The sequence below is a fragment of the Rhinatrema bivittatum genome, chromosome 8 (assembly GCF_901001135.1).
Source record: "Rhinatrema bivittatum chromosome 8, aRhiBiv1.1, whole genome shotgun sequence".
Lineage (NCBI taxonomy): Eukaryota > Metazoa > Chordata > Amphibia > Gymnophiona > Rhinatrematidae > Rhinatrema > Rhinatrema bivittatum.
In genome coordinates, this window is record NC_042622.1 from 6,905,062 (window position 1) to 6,922,453 (window position 17,392).

Sequence of the window (17,392 nt, forward strand, 5' to 3'; positions counted from 1 at the left end):
ATTATTTAGCTTTACAATAAATTAGAGTATATAAACATTATGACAACTAATTCAGTTTAGGATAGGTGGATTATGAGGAGGATACATGATAAACTGTTGAGGAGAGTAGGAGAGATAAGGTTATTTAACTATTCACAAGTTGATAGGTATCAAGGGCGGGTAAGGAGAGGTAGTTCTTAAGGAGGGTTGAAGAGAGAATAGGTTCTTTATTTATAATGTGGTAGGTGAGTAGGCGGAGATAGAGGGGTAGGAGGAGGATGGGGTTGTTGGGTTGGGAGGAGGAGGAGTAGGGAAAGGGGAGTGGGAGGTGGTGGGGTAGAGGTGATGGAAGTAAGGGGAGAGGGTGGGGTAGGGGGTTCCTGTATGTAAGGTTCATTAGGGGTGTATGTGTCGGGGAGGGGCGTGAAGGGGGGGTATGTAAAATTTGGGCGTGGTTGGTTAATCGGGGTATGCTAGTTTGAAGAGCCAGGTTTTGAGATTCTGTTTGAATTTTCTATGGCAAGGTTCCTGGCGTAGGTGGGTTGGCATTTTGTTCCAGTGGGACGTGCCTGCTATAATGAATGATCTTTCTCTGATCGTGGTATGTTTGATGATTTTGGGGGAGGGTGTCAGGAGTTTGGCTTGGTGCTGTTTTCTAGTTGGTCTGGCTGAGCTGTGGATGTGGAGATGTTCAGGGAACCAGTGCATGTTCTGGTTGTGAACGGCTTTGTGTATGAGTGTGAGGGATTTATAGATTATCCTGGAGGTGACTGGGAGCCAGTGTAGGGATTGAAGAACTGGGGTGATGTGGTCGTGACGGTGAGTGTTAGTGAGGATTCGGGCGGCAGCATTCTGTAGGAGCTGTAATGGTTGGAGGGTGCTTTTTGGTAGGCCTAGTAGAATAGCATTGCAGTAGTCCAATTTGGATAGGATCATAGCCTGCAGTATTGTTCGGAAGTCAGAAGTGTGTAAGAGTGGTTTGATTCTCTTCAAAGTATGGAGTTTGAAGAAACCACTCTTTATGGTGTTAGAAATGAATTTTTTGAGGTTAAAGTGGTTGTCTATCCATATGCCTAGGCTGCGGACGAATTGGGTAGGTGGGCAGCCTGGGGCAGAAAGGCTGAGTGTGGGAATGCTGGGGGGAGAGAGGATGAGAAGTTCAGTTTTGTTAGTGTTGAGTGCCAGAAAGTTATCAGTCAGAAGTTTGTTTATGTCAGATAAAGCAGAATTCCAAGTCTTCATGGCGTTAGTGATAGAGTCTGTTACAGGTATGAGTATCTGTACGTCGTCTGCATATATGAAGTGCTGGAAACCCAGTTTGGAGAGCAGTATGCAGAGGGGTATGAGGTAGATATTGAAAAGGGTTGATGATAGGGATGAGCCTTGTGGAACTCCTTGAGATAGCTTGACCTGTTTGGATTCATTGCGGCCGATTTTTACCTTATAGCTCCTGTCATGTAGGTAAGACTGTAACCAGAGAAGGGCGTTGTCTGTGATGCCAATTTCCTTAAGGCGTTTAATGAGTATGTTGTGATTGACTGTGTCGAATGCCGCAGATATGTCTAGAAGTGCGAGTATGTGGGGCTGTCCTTTGTCCAGGGCTTTGAGTATGGTTTCCGAGAGGGAGATAAGTAGGGTTTCTGTGCTATGGTGTTTACGGAAACCAAACTGGGAAGATGAGAGAATATTGTGGTCTTCTATGTATTCTGTAATTTGTCTATTAATTATTTTTTCGAGTATTTTGGAGAGGAACGGGAGGTTTGACACTGGGCGATAGTTGGCTGGATCAGAGGTGTCTAAGTCCGGTTTTTTGAGGATGGGTTTTATAATGGCTTGTTTCAGTTGTGTTGGGACCTGGCCCAGTGAGATAGATTTATTGAGGATGTTTGCGATGTGTTTGGCAATAGATGTGGGGTTTGAGATTAGTGTTGAGGTGGGCAGGTTGTCTGAGGGATGATAGGCGGGTTTGAGTTTTTTGATAATATTTTCAGTTTCTAGTGTAGATGTGTTTTCAAAACTTGAGAGGGTGGTGTTTAAGGTATGTATGGGTGTTATGGGATTGTAGTGGTCATTGGGAGTGTTGCTGCTAGTTGTTAAGTTCTGAAGGTTGGGTTGAGGTAAGAATCGGGCCATGATGGTCTGTACCTTGGTGTTGAAGTATGAAGCTAATTTTTCACATTTTGTTTCATCGTCGTGATTAAGGTTCTGTCTGTCTGGTGCTGTGATAAGGTTGGTTACGTATTGGAAGAGGGCTTGTGGGTTGAATTGGAACTGATGGATTCTTGCGGCATAGAAGTCTTTCTTAGCTTTTTCAGTGGCTTTTCTGTAGGTGTGTTGAAGGGTGCGAAACTGTGCTAGTATGGTGGGTGTTTGGTCCATCCCTACCTAGACGACTGGCTGATCAGGGCGAAGTCTCGAGAGGAGAGCCTTCGGACCACCGACAGAGTGATAGCCCTTCTGGAAAGCCTGGGCTGGGTTATCAACCTCGGCAAGAGCTGCCTACAGCCTTCCCAGTCCCTGGAATACCTGGGAGTACAGTTCGACACCCGGGCAGACACGGTCAGTCTCACCGCCAAGAGGACGTTGAACCTTCAGCAGCATATCCGGTCTTTGATGGGAGCCAGTCGACCCACCGCCTGGGATTATCTGCAGGTTCTTGGTCTCATGGCATCCACCCTGGAAGTGGTGCCCTGGGCGAGGGCCCATATGAGGCCTCTCCAACACGCCCTGCTCTCTCGCTGGAGTCCCCATCTGCGGACCTACTCCGCGCACCTACCTCTACCTGCCCGAGTGCGCACACAGTTACGGTGGTGGTTGCAGTCCAACCACATGAGCAGGGGATCGAAGATGTCCTCACCCACGTGGATTGTGCTCACCACGGATGCCAGCCTAAGCGGCTGGGGCGCACACTGCGAAGAACTCACCGCACAAGGGCGGTGGAACGGGGAAGAGGCAGCGTGGAACATCAACCGTCTAGAGGCCCGGGCTGTCCGATTGGCCTGCCTTCAATTTGCCCACAGACTGCGGAACAGGGCGGTCAGAGTGATGTCCGACAACGCCACCATGGTGGCATACCTCAATCGTCAGGGCGGAACCAGAAGCCGACAGGTGTCTGGAGATCGCCCCTCTGATGACTTGGGCGGAGGTGAATCTTCAGGACATCTCCGCCGTTCACATCGCCGGGAAGGACAATACCACAGCAGACTTCCTCAGCAGGGAACGCCTAAATCCGGGAGAGTGGCAGCTCTCACCCACGGCCTTCCAGATGATTGTGGATCATTGGGGGGTTCCGGCCATGGATCTCCTGGCAGACGGGTCCAATGCTCAAGTACCCAGATTCTTCAGCCGCAAGCACGACCCGTGCTCACACGGAATCGATGCCCTGGTTCAGCCGTGGCCTCCAGGGACTCTACTGTACGCCTTTCCTCCGTGGCCTCTGATAGGCGCTGTCATCCGCAAGATTCAGAGATACCGGGGCCTAGTCCTTCTAGTGGCGCCAGACTGGCCAAGACGACCCTGGTATGCAGACATGAGAAGACTACTGGCAGGGGAGCCCCTTCTCCTGCCTCCTCTTCGGGACCTTCTACATCAAGGTCCCATTCTTCACGAGGATCCGGCTCAATTCTCTCTTACGGTATGGCCCTTGAGAGGGCTAGATTGAAGAAGAGGGGTTACTCGGAGCCCGTGATTGATACCCTCCTCCGAGCTCGCAAGTTTTCCACATCCCTCACATACATCAGGATCTGGAGAGTATTTGAAGCCTGGTGCGACTCGCATGGCACCAATCCACATGCAACCACGATCTCTATTGTGTTGGATTTCCTGCAGGATGGCCTTCAGAAGGGTCTCTCCCTCAGCTCCATCAAAGTTCAGGTGGCTGCGCTGTCTTGTTATGGTCCCAGGAGGGCTGGCAAGACCATCGCTAAGCACCAGGATGTTTCTTGCTTCCTGCAGGGGGTCAAGCATATTCGTCCACCACTGAAGTGGCCTGTGCCTTTGTGGAACCTCAACCTTGTTTTGGATTTCCTTGCGGGATCCACCTTTCGACCCCTTCGGGGCCTGTCTCTTCGTTCCCTCACTTTGAAGATGGTATTCTTGCTGGCTGTATGTTCAGCCCGCCGCATCTCAGAGCTACAAGCATTGTCCTGCCGGGATCCATTTCTCAGGATCACTCTAGAGGCTATCCATCTTCGTACGGTTCCCTCCTTTCTACCTAAGGTGGTTTCACGGTTTCATCTTAATCAGACCATAACCTTGCCTACCACGGCGGGGCTGAGGAAATCTGAAGAAGGGCGTTTATTGCGCCATCTCGACATTGGCAGATTGCTGCCCAGATATTTGGAACTTACACAAGACCTACGAAAGACGGACCATCTGTTCGTCCTGCACAGCGGGAAGAAACAAGGTGAAGCGGCCTCTCGGCCCACCATCGCCCGCTGGATCAAGGAAGTTATCCGGGCAGCTTACGTAGAGGCTGGAAAAACCCCGCCTCTACATGTCAAGGCTCATTCTACCCGAGCTCAAGCGGCATCCTGGGCGGAATCCAGGATGCTTTCGCCTGCGGAAATCTGTAAAGCGGCGACATGGTCCTCCCTCCATACCTTTTCCAGATTCTACCGCCTGGATGTCCAGGCCAGGGAGGACTCAGCATTTGCCAGGGCGGTGTTACATGGGCCTCAGGCAGCCTCCCGCCCAGGTGGGGAGTAAAGCTTTTGTACATCCCATTTGTACTGAGTCCATCTAGCTACACGCCAGGAAATGTTGGGATTACTACCTGATAATCCCCTTTTCCTTAGTGTAGACAGATGGACTCAGCATCCTGCCCAGCTGCCTGCGTACATGGGTATCACCGATTCCAGGTAAGCCATGTCATCTGTTTCCATGAGAGCGTACACTCTACCAGGTGTTCACGCCTTTCGGTTGGGAATGCTGGCGGTCTCCAGCTACTATCAATCGGTCAGGGGAATCCTGTTTCACTTTTTAACTGTGCGTCAGTACACTATAACAGCTTTTGCAAGGAAGATTACTGAATAGCTACGCTTCCTGTGGGGATATATACGCCCCCGTGCTGACGTCAGATCCGTCTCCAACTGCTAGCACGCGGATACTATCCCCATTTGTACTGAGTCCATCTGTCTACACTAAGGAAAAGGGGATTATCAGGTAGTAATCCCAACAATGTCCTATTCCGCCTCTACCATTAGGGCTTGCAGGTCTGGAATTTTATTGCTCAAACTATGAGCTATTTGTGGTCATAGTTTTCCAGCTGCTCTTCCTAGTTGCCTTTTTAACTGATTGTTACTTTCTCTTCCTACTTCCTGTATTACTTGGGGGTGACATTCCAATTTCACTGGCCACCTCCCACTCCCTAGTTTAAATGCCTGTTAATTATGATTTGAATTTTTCACTTAGCATCCTCTTTCCTGCAACAGACAAATGTAGGCCATCCTTACCATATAATCTTTTATTGCGCCATACATGGACCCAGACTCCAATGTATCCAAAACCATTTTCCTTACACCAGGTTTTGAGCCAGACATTGAAATTATCTATATGGCATATTCTTGATTGATAAGGTCTGAATTACATTCGGCAACCTTGCTGCAATATATCAAGTCGGAACGAATACCTCGGGGGCTGAGGATACATTTGGAGCCTTCTAGTTACCCTGATAATGAAGACTTTGTTCAGAAATGGATCACCATTCTGAACAAATGCTCGCTGGATTTAATGTTATTGTTGGTAGGAACCACGAATCAATTGGCTGAGACCATTCGCCCAAAATGTGAATCAATGAAGACAGGTTTGCAACAAGGCACATTGGAAGAATATGATCACAAATTGCATGACTAATCTTGCAATTGACAAATTTAGAATGGAGTTAAAAAAAAAAAACAACAAAATCACGAAGTTCAAACGTGACAAGAAAGATTACAATAATGGCAGCATATATCAGTGGCAGTGTCGAGCCAATTCTAACCAGCCAAAAAAAGTTGCGTTTGCTGGCTCTTCCGATGATTCATCGGGTTCTGATGAAGATTTACCCCAGGGTGTTAATACCAGTTATAACACAGGGAGAGGCAATTTTAGACAGACATCTCGTGCTCAGAATAGGCGTTTTTTTCGATATACACGACAACCCATGGGACCGGATTTGTAACAGAGGCCATTCACCAGGACGCAGACCCAGAATGCAACGTCATAAATCTTTCAAATGTCCAGTTCTCTCAGGAACAAATTAATATTTTGCAAAAAGGATTACCATTCATTCCCTATCATTGGTAAGATCCCTTTTACTGTAGATGTGCATTATATAAATTTTCGTAAATTACAATTAAAATTATATTTTGCCCACAACGTTCCCACCATCGACGTTTCCATCATACATCCTAAATCTAATTGGATGCCTGTATGTACCATTGATCCTTATATAAAAACATATATAGATTTTGTATTGATGGACTTGGAGGAGATTGAAGCATGGCAGCTAAGGCCTAGATATAACATGTCTAAAGTTGAATTTCAGGCATTTCTTACATTAAAACAAGAGGAAACTATTATCATCAAAAAGGCCGATAAGGGGGGTTCTGTAGTGATGCAGAATAAAACTGATTATATTTCTAAAATTTTGCTACATATACAGGATCCTGCAAATTATGAAATTCTGCAGAAGAAAATCAAAATTTTAGTGGATGACATGTTCGCACTAGAGAGAAGTTCGTTTTTCATGTGTTGAATATCCGGTGGCTCCTACAATATACATGGTCCCTAAAGTTCATAAAGATCTTGCAGATCCCCCTGGACGTCCTATTATTACTACAATTGGATCTCTTCTTGAGCCACTGTCTACATTTGTAGATTTTTTTCTACAGCCTTTTGTTCCTGAATCTCGATCGTATTGCAAAGATACTAAACATATGCTAGCAAAACTAGATTCTTTTGATAATGTCACTGATGTGATTTTTGTTACTATGGACATCCAGGCTCTTTACACCAGCATTCCACAATATGAGGCATTGGAAATAATTCAGTTGACACTAGATAAATGCACTCGTCCTCACAGAATTCCCACTGAATTCCTTATGGCTCTTACAGAAATAGCATTGTGCCAGAATTTTTTTATTTTTCAAAATATTTGGTACAAAAAAATTCATGGAACTGCAATCTAGCAAATGTATATGTCACTTCGTTCGAAGAGCAACATCTTTATAATGCTGTGGAATTCCAGTCTGTTATCAAAATGGACCAGATATATTGCTGACTTTTTTCTTGTGGCCTTGCAGAATTTCCACCGATGGATTAACACGTTGGATAATAACCTACAATTTACAATGGCATACCACAGGTCTCAGATTAATTTTTTGGATATACACATACAAAAAGATGGAGATAAAATCGCTACGAGTCTATTTAGGAAATCTTGTGAAAAAATTCTCCACTTCACCAGCTTTCACCCCCATCATTTACGCAAGAATTTACCTATCGGTCAATTCTTGCGGTTGAGACGATTATGCAGCAATAAAGAAGAATTTTTCTTTCAAGCCGAAATTTTGGCGAGCAGGTTATTACAGCAGGGCTATCCTACTCAATATATAAAGAAGACTTTAAAACGAGCTTCTAATGTGGAACATCATTGGCTTCTATTAGATAAGGTACACAATGACAGAAAGCCTCCCTTAGTCTGTATGATACCGTTTTCAGATAGCGCTGCTTTGATTTCAGCCCTTATTATATAAGTCATTGGTTCATTTTGAAACCCCATATGGAGGTATTTGAAAAACGTCCCCTAATCACTTACAGCCGGGGGCGAAATATTGGAGATGTCCTGGTACATTCTTTTCTTAAAGAACCAGTCATCAATGACTCGAGTCAACCCCGTGGTCACTGGTCGTGTCAATGATGTTCAGTATGTGATCAAGCAATTACAGGGGAAATATAGGTAGACGCTAAGGGATATGCTCATACAGCTTTCCAATATACAGATTGTTCATCCACACATGTAATATATCTGATCGAATGTCCGTGTAAAATGTACTACATGGGCAGGACTAAGAGGATGGTGTGTACCAGGCTCATCGAGCACAGAAGCTGTATTTCTACTGAAAAACTCACAGCTCCGATGGTTACACATTGTAAGGAATTCCAGCACAAGTTCAACGAGCTCCGTTGGAGAATTTTGGAGAAAAAATTTTGGAGAAAATACAGGTACACCCACGAGGGGGAGATTTAAATAAGATCTTAAATTTAAAAGAGCAACAATTGAGAACTGTGACACTGAAGGTTTAAATGCCTCTGTCAAATGGTATTCCCTCATTTAGGAGGGGAGGGGGTCTAATGATGTCATTATGTTGGTATTTAAGTCAGTTCCGGAGGTTCCCAGAAATGAAAATGATGATTTGGATCAAAACGCTGGATAAAAACGCTGGATCGCCATCTTTAGAAACAGCTTGTGAGTACTTTGCTAAGTGTTGTTGAAAGAACAAACAATTGGTCGATGTAACATGTATATTGTGTTTAAATATCTACTTACAAGTTTCATTTCACGCAGGAACATTACCCTTGAAAAAGGACTAGCAAAAAATACCAGCAGTCCGAAACACAGACCCGTGTCGGGTTACCAGTCCTAGTCGGGAGATGAAGGACCGTCATGAATTTGTTGAAAGACTGAGATTATCAAGTTAAGTACTTTTCGAATTTTAATAGCATAAAACATTTTTTAAAAAAAGAGGAATCTTTGTGGGACTTTCCATTTGAATGACCTATGATTAAGAATAAGGCAGAGTTTAAAAAGTGCAAGCTAATACGATGCCTAGTATGACGGTCATGTGACGACAATTGCAGAGTGAGCGTCTAAATTTATTATATGTAGATGAATGTTGGTGTAATTATCTTGGATATTCTTTCCATGCACAGGTAATACTTCTGAAAAGGCAACAGACTTTGGCATGTGTAATCTTCTCCCCTAGATTTTGGAAATATTCCTGTACCTTGTGGACACAGTTTATAGTAAGGTCATTGGTTCCCAGATGGATAACTGATATCAACATTCTTACTTTCTTCCATAATTGCACTGGGGCATCCTGGAATGTATTTAACTATTGTATCCCAATCAAACTGAGTTCCTAAATTGGTTCCTCTGATGACCAAGTCTCCCAGAAAAAGCAGCTTTCTTTTATGACATGTGACCATGTTGAAGGGTTTCTGGGTGCACTGGGTGACTATTTCCCTTTCAGGTATCACTTCATGTTCTGTTGCTGGGGCTTCTTCATTTTGCAAAGCAGAAAAATTATGTAAGGCTAACAGCTGAGAAAGTGTGTCTCTTCATGACAGGCCTTATGTCAGAGCCAACTCTAATCCAGTTATTCCTGGGATTCTGAATCTTGGATGTCTTACTTCTCTGTGGGAGGGTAGGTATTCAGGATGCTGTCCAGTTGGGGAGATGGGTGTTTTAAGTAACATGTCTTGTTCTACCAGATCCCACAGTAAACCATTTATTCTTGGGATTCTGAATCTTCTGTGGAAGCTGAGGAACATATTCTGATTGCCACAAGACAGGGCAGGGCAGGTTTTTTGAAATCTGAACAATTCCTCTTTCACCTGCTTTTTCATTGAAGACAGTTGAAAACAAATTGGACAAATCTTAAGTCTCCAAATGGTAGACCTTGGGACATAAGCACCACAAATGTTACACTAAAAAGCTATTCTGCTAATACCTCCTGCAGATAGCAGCCCTTTTTTCTATAAATTACAAAGTTATTGCAATCCACACTAGCCAGGAGTCTAAAAACAGTGACTAAACAGGTTTTTCAAACATGCAGCAACAGATGAAATATAGTAGAAAATAGAACAATGTCAGTAAGAAGGTAGTCTATATTATGGCTAGAAAATACAAATTAAACTCTGGTTACAAGCACACATATGTATGTCTCTGGAAAGGCACCTGAATAATTATTTCTCTTCTATTTAAATGTGTGCATTGAGATTTTACCAACTTTACAAACACACACACATACACACATACACACACACACACACATCACATGTAGAATTAAAAAAAAGTCAGGCACTATGATGGCTTTTATACTATTTGGAACCTTCCAAACGCTGCGTGATACATACAGAACAAAACACTTTTGTAGCAATTACCAGCACAAAGTAAGAATACTCTGAAAATACTATGTCAAGAAACTTAACTACATACTGATAGGTAAGCTTTTATGTACAGCAAACTAGCAACAGCAATTACAATTTTGACCAAGTATTTTTCTGCTTCCTACTTTTTTTTTTTTTTTTTTAAAGTATGCTGGTCTAGAAGTGAAAACCATGACCCTGACAAACTAAGAACCTGGTGACACTGCATGCTGCTGTCACACTGGCTTGGGAAGTTCAACAAGCAAATGTACTTCAGGGCCTGAAGACCTTGATTTTCAGACAGTTGCCCTAGTTTAGGCCGTCCTGCCTTGCTACTGTTCCCCTGACCATGAGTCATGGAACCAATGAACCAAAGAGCTTTTTCTTCTGTCAAAAATGAAAATTTACTGCTGCAATAAAGAAAATAGAAAGGGCATGTCCATGAACAATACTTCCGTGCTGATAGGATATGACACAGATAAATGAAAGTTTTAATTAAATTGTGAGAGTTGTGCATAGGTTTGTCAGACATGTGACTTGGGGTACACATTAGAAATCCCCCCATCAATTATAATGTAGTAGAATCATTGGCGAAGAATGGTAAGCTAAAACTTAATAAACTTGTTAGATGCTAAATATTACAGTATGTCTCAAATATCCTATCAAAAATAAGCTTTTGTATACAGGTAAGTTAAGACGGTTCCATCTGCTAGCACTTTATGAAACTGTATTTATCCCAATTAGCTAGTGCTAAAATTGGTGCTGATTCATGCAAATCCCATGTTAATGAAGGTATTACCTATTTCCTAGCAATGCAGGGAGGTGCAGTAAAGAGTAGACAGCTTAAGATGTTTTCTTAATGATGAAACTTTAACTTCTGAGTCTGAGATGGAGTAAAAGTTAACTATTCTATTGCTGTACCCATGTGAAAGTATCTAGTTGCTTCGATCACATTGGGCACAAAAGAAAATAACACAAGCCACCAGAAATGCAAGTTTACTCCACCTCAGACGTAGGCAAACCTCTCTCTTATCTTTAAAATTATATTTAAAATCTTGTACTACGGTAGATGAGGAAAGGTTTAAATTTAATAAAAATTACAAAAAAAAATATGCAGCTATGCCATCTACAGATCTAAAAAAAAAAAAACAAAACCCAAGCAAAAAACCCACCACTGTCAGAAAATGAATAGATTCTATCAAGAAATGATGAAACCACAGATAGCTGTTAAGTCCAGAATGGACATCTTTGGGCCTCGAAAGTAACTGGAATAAACTCCTGTATGCTTCTGCACATCACCACAAGAGTCTGCCACCATACTGCTGCAGACTTTCCTCTTTCCTGGCAAATTCTCAAGTTTGTGACAAAACTGCTCTGCAAACTGGAGATTTATACGAATTAACCCTTTTGAATAATGTCCAGGACCCAGACAGGCAGAATGTTCTACAGCCTCCTCCTTACTGAGACAAGATGTACTAGGACTCTGGGGCCTTACACTTTTGATGATTTATAAAATCTGACTTCAAGATGGATCTGCACTGTCGACCTGACAAAAAGACCTGCGACCCCACGTGAGACATGCTTCTTCTACCTACAGGAAGAATCACTTATCTGACTGAGGCTCAAGAAGTGCTGATACAGCAATGTTTCTCCCATCCCCATCATGCAGCCCAGAAGCAGCAGCTCATGAGAGTACTTTCCTGACCCAACACCTGCAGAAGATATTGCTATGTCATTATTTCTGGTCTGCAGATACTCGTCTCTTGACATTCCTTGAGCAATACTGTCCAAAAATCCGTTACTGGGTAGCAAAATAGAGCTATTCGTCAAACAGGACCACCCATTCAAAATTCTTTTACTCAGTAGTTTCCTCCTGTTCTTTTGTGTTTCCAGTTTAAATGGAGTGGAACAGTCTCGTGCAGGCCTTCATGCACAACTATACAAAGTAGGGATCACCCACCTAACCTACTAAATGCTGTCCTGGAGGGAAGTCTTGTAAATTGGGGCTTAGATGTGTAGCAGCTGCTGAAACCCCTTGTTCTCAATTCCCTACAGGGCCTGATCATTCAAGGCAGTAATTTGCTCATGGTCTATGTCACCACCTTTAATACTACCTGCTTCTTGCTCTGGGACTGTGATACAAACCACCACGCTATTTGTTCTAGGGTGGGTTGTTGCTGATGCAGGTGGCTACTGGTTTGCTTACTCACTCGAGGAAGAGGTCAGTGGTTCAGCTTGGCAGATGACCTTTGCTATGGCTTTTCTGCTCCTGAGTAGAGTCCACAGACTAGTATTGGTCAATCCTGAAACCAACATTAATGGGGGTTATTTTTTTGGCAAATGATGGAACATTGTTTAAAAGATGGCTCAGTTCCTTCCCTCTACTGATGGCCTTTCAAAAACTAATTCACTCTGCAAAATGCTTATCCTTCATAACTATAGCGACATCTCACCTCTATCAAGCGGGTTCCCTTCTCTGGATCCTTGGGTTGAGGGCAAACCAGGACATAAAAGACTGGAGGCATGTCTCATTCTCTTGACTGCCTGTTTCTGGGTGTATTTCTCGGCCCTGGCAGGATCACCTACTACTTGCAGCTGTTCAGATATTAGTAACTATGCTCTCCAAAGCTTCATCAGACTTCTAACCCCTCATGGTTTGTACAGATCTACTGACACTTATTAGAAAGTAAGAGAGCGCTGTGCTGATTTTGGTTGATTCCTTCCTACCTCTAGTATAACCCCCTCCACTGACTTCACCATACTAACAGAGCAGACAGGAAAGCTGTTTCCACCTTCTTAGCCAACCCTGCCTCTCTAGCTGGTTTACCCCTCTTTAAAAAAAAACCAAAAAAAAAAACCCTCTGAGTTTGGTAGGAGGGTTCTTGCTCCTTATCACCACTGTTACTTGTGCTGGCCCCACATTTCTCTGGAAGAAGAGCCTTCCCTCTTCCTGTTCCATTGCCATGTCTGCTTCTTGAGGCCAGTGACATGATGGAATTTTTTTTTTTTTTTTTAAATAGATCACTAGTGTTTAGGATGTTTTATGCCTGCTAAGCATGCCTTTAAACATTTTTGATATGGTATCTTTTTTAGATTCCCAATGCATTAGCATTCCATTTTAATTTATATTCTGCTTCATTTACACAAAATGTGTTTGTAACGGGTCATGGCAAATTCTCATTGGGAGTTAACAGTTTTTTAGCACGTGAGTAAAGAAAACATTTTACTTAGGTCTTATTACATCAGGACCTCTAAGAACTGGCTGTTTTACAGTTAGGGATAGTGGATGTGTGTGTGTGTCAGATTTATAAGCCATGCACACACCAGAAAAAGAAATTTTCAGATTTCTTTCATTTGTCAGTGGTTATGAAGAAGATGTCCAAGACTGCATTTTCATTGCTATATGGGTTACAAATTTCTGCCTATTCTCTTAATACCACCCCCTTAATTTTTTTGACTGTTTGAATGTTTTAGCCCATATTCATGATCCACTGGAAACAAAATCAGTCCAGTTCAGATCCATTCCTTTTACCTCTTAAAGATATTGGTTGTATACATGCATAATTTGTATTTTAGCAGCTTTGTACATAGCATAAAATCCATAAAAATATTGTTTTGCGCAGCCAATGGTATTGATATATAAATTAAATAGCATAATTTTGTGTGAAGTTATTGTTTATTGTTAGTGAAATGTGAGTTAGCGCAGTTGCTTACCTGTATCAGGTGTTCTCCTAGGACAGCAGGATGTTAGTCCTTACATGTGGGTGACATCAGATGGAGCCCGGCAGGGGAAAATGACTGGCAGACTGAGCATGCCCAGCCTGCTGCTATCCGCGCGTCCATGCAAGGTCCCCGTTCAGTCTCGTAACATAGCAAAAATACAAGCGAGAAAAATAATATAGCAAAACGAAGGTGACCCCAACATCCTGGGGAGGCGGGAGGGATTCCTGAGGACTAACATCTTGCTGTCCAAGGAGAACACTTCTTACAGGTAAGCAACTGAGCTTTCTCCTAGAACAAGTAGGATGGTAGTCCTCACATGTGGGTGATTACAGAGCTCCAGACTGCCCCTTGTGATCAGAGGGATCCACAGTGGCCGAACAAAGTGCCAACAGGCACAACACAACTGTGGTGCTGTGGGAAACAGGGACAGTCTGGCCCCACAGAGCACGATGAGAACAGTTGGGTTCAGAACTGGAATAAATTGCAGAGGACAGACTGGTCAAAAGTGGTCCTGGCGACTATCCCTGTTGAGACAGTGTGCCACAAACGTAATGAGAGAACTCCAGGTCACGGTTCTGCAGATTTCGGTGACAGGGACCACATGCAGATGGGACACTGACGTCACCATAGCCCGCACAGAGTGAGCTTTCACCATGCCAGCCAGAGGCCTGTTTGCTCATAGCAGAAGGCTATGCAATCCGCTAGCTAGTTGGATAGGGTCTGCTTCCCCACTGCTGCTCCCAGCCTGTTGTGTCAAAAGACACAAAGAGCTGGGTGGACTGTCTGACTCGCTGTACAGTCCAAGTAGAAAACGAATGCCCATTTGCAGTCCAGGGTGTGAAGGGCACGTTTCGCCGGGTGGGAATGAGGCCGTGGGAAGGATAAGTAACTGGTTGATGTGGAAAGCAGTCACCACCCTTGGGCAGATATTTTGGATGCTGCTCAGCACCACACGTTCATGGAAGAATTTCATGTAGGGAGCGTATGTAACTAGAGCCTGGATCTCACTGACCCTGCGAGCAGACGTGATCGCCACCAGGAACATAACTTTCCCGGTGAGGAACCTCAGGTCACAGGATTTGAGAGGCTCGACCAGACACACTTGAGCCTCGCCAAGACAACTTTTCAACAATCGACCTCAGGCCCGACAGTCAATTCCGAAAATATATTCTCCTACATTATATTGTATTTAAATTTACTCTCCTTGCTCCGTTGAAGTTATTTATTGCTCTCATTAAGTTATTTTATTTATTTCCAAGTTCAATCTTCCCTGTTCTCTGTAAGACATTATTCTATATACTGTCAATTTTATTGTTATAATGTAAACAGAATTGATTAGTAACTTTGTTACTAGAACTTCGGTATATAAAACTGTTAAATAATAATAATAATAACATTGAGATCCCACGGGTTTCTAGTGGGCGAAGTGGGGGCTTCAGTTGAACCAGGCCCCGCATGAAACGCCCGACCAGTGGCTGGACTGAAATGGGAGCCCCAACGACACCCTGGTGATAGGCGCTGAGGTGTACTTGGACTGAGCTGGTCTAGAGGCCAGACTCTGACAGGTGCCACAGATAATCCTGCAGGCGGGGGAGTGGGCAGAAGGGGTCCAGACCGTGGCCCCCACACCAGATGGAGAAAAGCTTCCACTTAGTTTTTTGGTACTTGCCAGGTTCTTATGACCTGGATTGGCCACTATTGGAAACAGGATGCTGGGCTTGATGGACTCTTGGTCTGAGCCAGTATGGCACATTCTTATAAGATTTGAGTGGAAGGTTTCTGACATTCAATCAAGACCCTGGAAACTCCATCCAAGAGCTGCAGGGGCTGGAGGATCATGCACCCAACATCCACGCCATGAGAGCCAGGACCCGGAGGTTTGGGTGGCGCAAGGTGCCCTGGGCTCTGCGATAGGAGGTCAGGAGCCATCCCCAGCAGAACCGGTGCACTCATGGACAGGCCCAGGAGCAGAGGAAACCACACCTGTCTTGGCCAGGAGGATGCCACCAAGATCATGGTCCCCCCATCCTCTTGCAGCTTCAGAGTCCTTGAGAGACGCAGAATTGGGGGGGGGGTACACATACATGAGACCATCTCCCCAGTGAAGGGAGAACATGTCGCAGGCTGGACGGTCCTTCACCAGAATCAGGGAGCAGAAAATGCTCACTTTGTGATTGTGGGGAACAGCAAACAGGTCAATGTCCGGCGTGCCCCAGCGAAAGAACAGGCTGGTTGGTACCGCCGGGTTCAAGGACCACTCATGTAGCTGAAAGGACCGGCTGAAGCGGTCCACCAATGTGTTTAGGTGGCCCGCAGATACATCCACTTGGAGAGGGCCCAATCCCAGACCTTTAACGCCTTCTGGCAGAGAGGGAAGGAGCCCATGCCTCTCTGCTTGTTGATGTAACACATCGCTACCTGGTTGTCCGTTCTGATGAGGATGACCCTGGAGGACAACCTGTCCTGGAAGGCCCACAGGGCGTACTGGATCGCCCGCAACTCCAGAAAGTTTATCTGGCAATGGGACTTGGCCGCAGTCCAAAGGCCCAGAGTATACAGGCCATCTGTGTGGGCCCCCCGAGGCAAGGTGTCTGTGATGAGGGTCACCTGGGGTGGCATGGGCTGGAATGGGAGTCCTATTTCCAGAATGGACAGGGCTTCCCACCAGGATAGGGAAAAGGAGAGGGTCTGTGACTGTCACTGGCGCTTCCAGATCCTGGGATACCTACCACCATTGACACTGCAAGGCCCACTGCAGGTCCCTCATGCGGAGGCAGGCCAAGGGAGTCACGTGGACCGAGGCCACCATATAGTCCAGCAGGCAGAGCAGCAGACGGGTGGATACCGTTGCTTTGTTGTGAACAAGAGTAGCCAGCGAAGAGAGGGTGACCTCTCAATCCCTGGGCAGAAAAGCTTTCACTTGTGCCGTATCCAACCTGGCACCAATAAAGTCCAGCCGTGGAGATGGATTGAGATGTGACTTGGGGAAGTTGATAATGAATCCCAGAGTCTGTAAGATGTTGACCATCAAAGCTAGAGCATTCATGGCCCTGCAGTGTGAATCGCTCTGGATCACCCAGTCATCCAGGTATGGAAAGACGTAGACCGAGCAACACCAGAGGTAGGCAGCCACCACCGCCAAGTATTTCGTGAACTCGCGTGGGGCTGATGCCAGCCCAAAGGGCAGCACTTTGTATTGAAAATGTGCCGTCCCCACCAGAAAGCGGAGGTACTTCCTGTGGCTGGGGACAACTGCAATATGGCCGTAAGCCTCCTTCAAGTCGAGGGAACAGAGCCCATCTCCTCTTCGGAGGAGCAGAATCGGCGTGCCCAGGGAGAACATCTTGAATTTTTCTCTTACAAGAAAATGGTTTAACGCCCTGAGGTCGAGAATGGGACTCAAGCCGCCGTTCCTCTTCGGAATGAGGAAGTACCTCAAGTAGAAGCCGTGCGCCCACTGTTTGTAGGGAACTGGTTCTACCGTGCCCACTGCTAGAAAGGCAGAAAGCTCCGATTAGAGGATGACCTGATGGGCGGACAAATCCCACGATGAACATGA

At 44.9% G+C, this 17,392-nt stretch overlaps 1 protein-coding gene across 9 annotated transcripts in view; it reads right to left on the reverse strand.

The window, feature by feature from the left end:
* ZBTB46 (zinc finger and BTB domain containing 46) overlaps positions 1 to 17,392 on the reverse strand; it is a 319,443-nt gene that overhangs the window by 149,181 nt on the left and 152,870 nt on the right. The gene's annotated exons all lie outside the window — the stretch shown is intronic.